This window comes from Mytilus trossulus, chromosome 1 (genome assembly GCF_036588685.1).
Source record: "Mytilus trossulus isolate FHL-02 chromosome 1, PNRI_Mtr1.1.1.hap1, whole genome shotgun sequence".
Lineage (NCBI taxonomy): Eukaryota > Metazoa > Mollusca > Bivalvia > Mytilida > Mytilidae > Mytilus > Mytilus trossulus.
Genome location: NC_086373.1, coordinates 11611820 through 11619189, shown reverse-complemented (window position 1 = coordinate 11619189; position 7370 = coordinate 11611820). Strand labels below are relative to the sequence as shown.

General features: G+C 35.5%; 1 long non-coding RNA gene across 1 annotated transcript; it reads left to right on the top strand.

The window, feature by feature from the left end:
• Positions 1-1816: 1816 nt before the first annotated feature.
• Positions 1817-7370, top strand: LOC134715176 (uncharacterized). Its single transcript, XR_010106621.1, has 2 exons — positions 1817-1892; positions 5614-7370. It is a non-coding gene; the product is annotated as an uncharacterized LOC134715176 (long non-coding RNA).

The following is a 7370-nucleotide window of genomic DNA, read 5'->3' as shown; positions in this document are numbered from 1 at the left end:
TAAGATAGCTGTAGAGTAGAATATATCAGCCAAAACATAGAGACTGTTAATACTCATCGGGATAAACCAGGGGTAAGATAGCTGTAGAGTAGAATATATCAGCCAAAACATAGAGGCTGTTAATACTCATCGGGATAAACCAGGGGTAAGATAGCTGTAGAGTAGAATATATCAGCCAAAACATAGAGGCTGTTAATACTCATTGGGATAAACCAGGGGTAAGATAGCTGTAGAGTAGAATATATCAGCCAAAACATAGAGGCTGTTAATACTCATCGGGATAAACCAGGGGTAAGATAGCTGTAGAGTAGAATATATCAGCCAAAACATAGAGGCTGTTAATACTCATCGGGATAAACCAGGGGTATGATAGCTGTAGAGTAGAATATATCAGCCAAAACATAGAGGCTGTTAATACTCATCGGGATAAACCAGGGGTAAGATAGCTGTAGAGTAGAATATATCAGCCAAAACATAGAGGCTGTTAATACTCATAGGGATAAACCAGGGGTAAGATAGCTGTAGAGTAGAATATATCAGCCAAAACATAGAGGCTGTTAATACTCATCAGGATAAACCAGGGGTAAGATAGCTGTAGAGTAGAATATATCAGCCAAAACATAGAGGCTGTTAATACTCATCGGGATAAACCAGGGGTATGATAGCTGTAGAGTAGAATATATCAGCCAAAACATAGAGGCTGTTAATACTCATCGGGATAAACCAGGGGTATGATAGCTGTAGAGTAGAATATATCAGCCAAAACATAGAGGCTGTTAATACTCATCGGGATAAACCAGGGGTAAGATAGCTGTAGAGTAGAATATATCAGCCAAAACATAGAGGCTGTTAATACTCATCGGGATAAACCAGGGGTAAGATAGCTGTAGAGTAGAATATATCAGCCAAAACATAGAGGCTGTTAATACTCATCGGGATAAACCAGGGGTAAGATAGCTGTAGAGTAGAATATATCAGCCAAAACATAGAGGCTGTTAATACTCATCGGGATAAACCAGGGGTAAGATACTTTTATATATAAAGACTGTTTACTACATGCAGTGATCAAACTGACGCTAGTAACCTATGGCTGTAGAGTAGAATATATCAGTCAAAACATAGAGGCTGTTAATACTCATCGGGATAAACCAGGGGTAAGATACTTTTAAATATAAAGACTGTTTACTACACACAGTGATCAAACTGACGCTAGTAACGTATAGCTGTAGAGTAGAATATATCAGCCAAAACAAAGAGGCTGTTAATACTCATCGGGATTAACCAGGGGTAAGATAGCTGTAGAGTAGAATATATCAGCCAAAACATAGAGGCTGTTAATACTCATCGGGATAAACCAGGGGTAAGATACTTTTAAATATAAAGACTGTTTACTACATGCAGTGATCAAACTGACGTTAGTAACGTATGGCTGTAGAGTAGAATATATCAGCCAAAACATAGAGGCTGTTAATACTCATCGGGATAAACCAGGGGTAAGATACTTTTAAATATAAAGACTGTTTACTACACACAGTGATCAATCTGACGCCAATAGCTTATGGCTTTAGATTAGAATATATCAGCCAAAACATAGAGGCTGTTAATACTCATCGGGATAAACCAGGGGTAAGATACTTTTAAATATAAAGACTGTTTACTACACACAGTGATCAAACTGACGCCAGTAGCTTATGGCTGTAGAGTAGAATATATCAGCCAAAACATAGAGGCTGTTAATACTCATCGGGATAAACCAGGGGTAAGATACTTTTATATATAAAGACTGTTTACTACACACAGTGATCAAACTGACGCTAGTAGCTTATGGCTTTAGAGTAGAATATATCAGCCAAAACATAGAGGCTGTTAATACTCATAGGGATAAACCAGGGGTAAGATACTTTTAAATATAAAGACTGTTTACTACACACAGTGATCAAACTGACGCCAGTAGCTTATGGCTGTAGAGTAGAATATATCAGCCTAAGCATAGAGGCTGTTAATACTCATCGGGATAAACCAGGGGTAAGATAGCTGTAGAGTAGAATATATCAGCCAAAACATAGAGGCTGTTAATACTCATCGGGATAAACCAGGGGTAAGATAGCTGTAGAGTAGAATATATCAGCCAAAACATAGAGGCTGTTAATACTCATCGGGATAAACCAGGGGTATAAATAGCTGTAGAGTAGAATATATCAGCCAAAACATAGAGGCTGTTAATACTCATCGGGATAAACCAGGGGTAAGATACTTTTAAATATAAAGACTGTTTACTACATGCAGTGATCAAACTGACGCTAGTAACGTATGGCTGTAGAGTAGAATATATCAGCCAAAACATAGAGGCTGTTAATACTCATCGGGATAAACCAGGGGTAAGATAGCTGTAGAGTAGAATATATCAGCCAAAACATAGAGGCTGTTAATACTCATCGGGATAAACCAGGGGTAAGATAGCTGTAGAGTAGAATATATCAGCCAAAACATAGAGGCTGTTAATACTCATCGGGATAAACCAGGGGTAAGATACTTTTAAATATAAAGACTGTTTACTACATGCAGTGATCAAACTGACGCTAGTAAGGTATGGCTGTAGAGTAGAATATATCAGCCAAAATATAGAGGCTGTTAATACTCATCGGGATAAACCAGGGGTAAGATAGCTGTAGAGTAGAATATATCAGCCAAAACATAGAGGCTGTTAATACTCATCGGGATAAACCAGGGGTAAGATAGCTGTAGAGTAGAATATATCAGCCAAAACATAGAGGCTGTTAATACTCATCGGGATAAACCAGGGGTAAGATAGCTGTAGAGTAGAATATATCAGCCAAAACATAGAGGCTGTTAATACTCATCGGGATAAACCAGGGGTAAGATAGCTGTAGAGTAGAATATATCAGCCAAAACATAGAGGCTGTTAATACTCATCGGGATAAACCAGGGGTAAGATACTTTTAAATATAAAGACTGTTTACTACATGCAGTGATCAAACTGACGCTAGTAACGTATGGCTGTAGAGTAGAATATATCAGCCTAAGCAATAGAGGCTGTTAATACTCATCGGGATAAACCAGGGGTAAGATAGCTGTAGAGTAGAATATATCAGTCAAAACATAGAGGCTGTTAATACTCATCGGGATAAACCAGGGGTAAGATAGCTGTAGAGTAGAATATATCAGCCAAAACATAGAGGCTGTTAATACTCATCGGGATAAACCAGGGGTAAGATACTTTTAAATATAAAGACTGTTTACTACATGCAGTGATCAAACTGACGCTAGTAACGTATGGCTGTAGAGTAGAATATATCAGTCAAAACATAGAGGCTGTTAATACTCATCGGGATAAACCAGGGGTAAGATAGCTGTAGAGTAGAATATATCAGTCAAAACATAGAGGCTGTTAATACTCATCGGGATAAACCAGGGGTAAGATAGCTGTAGAGTAGAATATATCAGCCAAAACATAGAGGCTGTTAATACTCATCGGGATAAACCAGGGGTAAGATAGCTGTAGAGTAGAATATATCAGTCAAAACATAGAGGCTGTTAATACTCATCGGGATAAACCAGGGGTAAGATAGCTGTAGAGTAGAATATATCAGCCAAAACATAGAGGCTGTTAATACTCATCGGGATAAACCAGGGGTAAGATACTTTTTAATATAAAGACTGTTTACTACATGCAGTGATCAAACTGACGCTAGTAACGTATAGCTGTAGAGTAGAATATATCAGCCAAAACATAGAGGCTGTTAATACTCATCGGGATAAACCAGGGGTAAGATAGCTGTAGAGTAGAATATATCAGTCAAAATATAGAGGCTGTTAATACTCATCGGGATAAACCAGGGGTAAGATACTTTTTAATATAAAGACTGTTTACTACATGCAGTGATCAAACTGACGCTAGTAACGTATAGCTGTAGAGTAGAATATATCAGTCAAAATATAGAGGCTGTTAATACTCATCGGGATAAACCAGGGGTAAGATAGCTGTAGAGTAGAATATATCAGTCAAAATATAGAGGCTGTTAATACTCATCGGGATAAACCAGGGGTAAGATACTTTTTAATATAAAGACTGTTTACTACATGCAGTGATCAAACTGACGCTAGTAACGTATAGCTGTAGAGTAGAATATATCAGTCAAAATATAGAGGCTGTTAATACTCATCGGGATAAACCAGGGGTAAGATAGCTGTAGAGTAGAATATATCAGTCAAAATATAGAGGCTGTTAATACTCATCGGGATAAACCAGGGGTAAGATACTTTTTAATATAAAGACTGTTTACTACATGCAGTGATCAAACTGACGCTAGTAACGTATAGCTGTAGAGTAGAATATATCAGTCAAAATATAGAGGCTGTTAATACTCATCGGGATAAACCAGGGGTAAGATAGCTGTAGAGTAGAATATATCAGCCCAAACATAGAGGCTGTTAATACTCATCGGGATAAACCAGGGGTAAGATAGCTGTAGAGTAGAATATATCAGCCAAAACATAGAGGTTGTTAATACTCATCGGGATAAACCAGGGGTAAGATAGCTGTAGAGTAGAATATATCAGCCAAAACATAGAGGCTGTTAATACTCATCGGGATAAACCAGGGGTAAGATAGTTGTAGAGTAGAATATATCAGCCAAAACATAGAGGCTGTTAATACTCATCGGGATAAACCAGGGGTAAGATACTTTTAAATGTAAAGACTGTTTACTAGATGCAGTGATCAAACTGACGCTAGTAACGTATGGCTGTAGAGTAGAATATATCAGCCAAAACATAGAGGCTGTTAATACTCATCGGGATAAACCAGGGGTAAGATAGCTGTAGAGTAGAATATATCAGCCAAAACATAGAGGCTGTTAATACTCATCGGGATAAACCAGGGGTAAGATACTTTTAAATGTAAAGACTGTTTACTACATGCAGTGATCAAACTGACGCTAGTAACGTATGGCTGTAGAGTAGAATATATCAGTCAAAATATAGAGGCTGTTAACTCTCACAGGGATAAACCAGGGGTAAGATACTTTTAAATATGAAGACTGTTTACTACATGCAGTGATCAAACTGACGCTAGTAACGTATGGCTGTAGAGTAGAATATATCAGTCAAAATATAGAGGCTATTAACTCTCACAGGGATAAACCAGGGGTATGAAACTTATCTAACCAAAATAAAATACCAGCTGACTGAGTACTGTCTAAGAGTATTCAAATGCAAACTGAAGACTAAAGGTTCACTCACAATAAACATTCGACTACATTATCCAAACTCTGAAGCTCCAAAGGGAAGAAATCCTCATTTTTTACATGTTTTAGCCTTGATTACCAGCCTTATGTTACCACTGTAGAAGTTGTAACTGGTAAAATGGTTTTATCCTGACTTAAAAATGAGAATCAAGCAAGAATTTCAGAATTTTGAGTAACTGAATACATTGGGCAGTGGGGATGGTTTTATCAGAAGTGTAGAAAAAAATTGAAGTTACAATTAGACCAGAATAATTACTCCATTTGTTTTTATAGGACCTTGAATGAACAAATATGAAAATTGATCTTTCCTGTTTGATAGATAATTAATAATATAACTTTATTGCAGGATGTCTGTAGGAAGAGGAGTACCGCTGAGGCTCTATCTACAGTCCCTCCCCACTACTAATCTGTGATATTCTTAGGCAGCTAAAGACTTGTGAACAAAATGGAAGATAGAAATGGATATTCAGGATCATAAAAGTCATCAATGGAAAAAGAAACATGAAACACATTTATAGAAATGACTTGAAAAGTAGCAAGAATAGTAAAATGAATAAAAAGACTAAAATTGATAAATAAGATTTTAATGCAAAATTACTGCTGAAGAGAAACAAACTATATGTTTTAGGATATGTAAATGGAAAACCAAAGCAAACATTTTTAAGTCAATCTTAAAGAAGCTACAAGTTCTTAAAAACTAAATGTAAATGTAAATGCTAACAGATCTAAATGAAGAAAACCAGAAATTGAAACAATATAGTTTTTTTATTTATTGTATATGAGTAGAACAACAAGTTTGTATGTTTTTGAAGAATGAAGAGTTTTATTATCGAGTCTATATGATCTTGAATGTGCCATATATATTGTGTTGGTATAATGTTGTGGGTGCAATATAGTATGTGTATGGTGCAATTGGAGTGAAATTTTCCTTAATTTTTAGTGTTTTTATATTTTTTCAAGTTTGAATTATTTAATTTTTACCAAACACTTGATGTTTTCTTTGCCCTTGAAACTTTTTTCTTTAACTACTCAAACATTTGAAAACAAACTTACAATGTTTTAGGGAAAGTTGTAGGAATACTTGGATCTTTGGGTCTTATTCAGAAAACAAACATGGCAGCCATTGTTGAAAATATAAGTTTTCTTATTGACTGAAATTTATGAGACCTTCTAGCAAACTGGTGAACAAGTTAGAACTAATTACTTATAAACACAGAATGGTCCTTGTATTGTATAAACTGATTGAACAATCAATATTTTTGCAAGTGAATTATTTTTACATTGGAGACCATGGTAAACAACCAACTCCTAAGTGTTGTTAACAAAATGTGGATCAGTTAGTGAACTTCAAGACTTTATGTTTTATAATAAAGATTTCAACTATTTATAAAAAAAATGGTCAACTCGACTACATTTTGTAGTGCTACAAGCATCAGCTGAGTTACCTAACTAAAAACCAAATACACATATGTCATGTATGTATGAAAGAAATGCTTGATGGCACTGATGTAGCCACTAGGTAGCAAGTTAAACATTGCAGCCGTTAGGTTATTGGGTTCTTATCAAGTGCTATAACTTTTTGGCGATCATCTGACCAATATGGTCTCAGCAAGGGCAGGGTTTTTACATTAAAACAATATTGCAAAACCTTAATATTATTGTAATAGGAATTTTAATTGATTGTATTGTGTATCTTTTGTGAAGTATACCTGTGTTTCATTGTCTTGTGGTATGCATATAATTACTGAATGGAGTTACTGTGGATTCATTATTATTTGTTGGATATCAATTTTCAAGGATTTTGTTGTACAAGGAAACCATGCTTTTATCGTTCAAGGAATTACAAATGTGCTGTATGGTTATATGCAGACTTTTAGAAAAACACGAAATCAAATATCCACAAAAATGCAAGTTTTTCTTAATCCACAAAAATTGTTAACCATGAAAATAAATTAATCCACAGTATGACATAGTACATGTTGCAGCTATTTTATTGTATGTCGTCTTATTCTTTGTTACTTATAATAAGTTTTAAATATTTTGTAGCTTTATGTAGTATATTTTACAATAGAGTTACAGTGATGAATTAAACTTGCCACAATC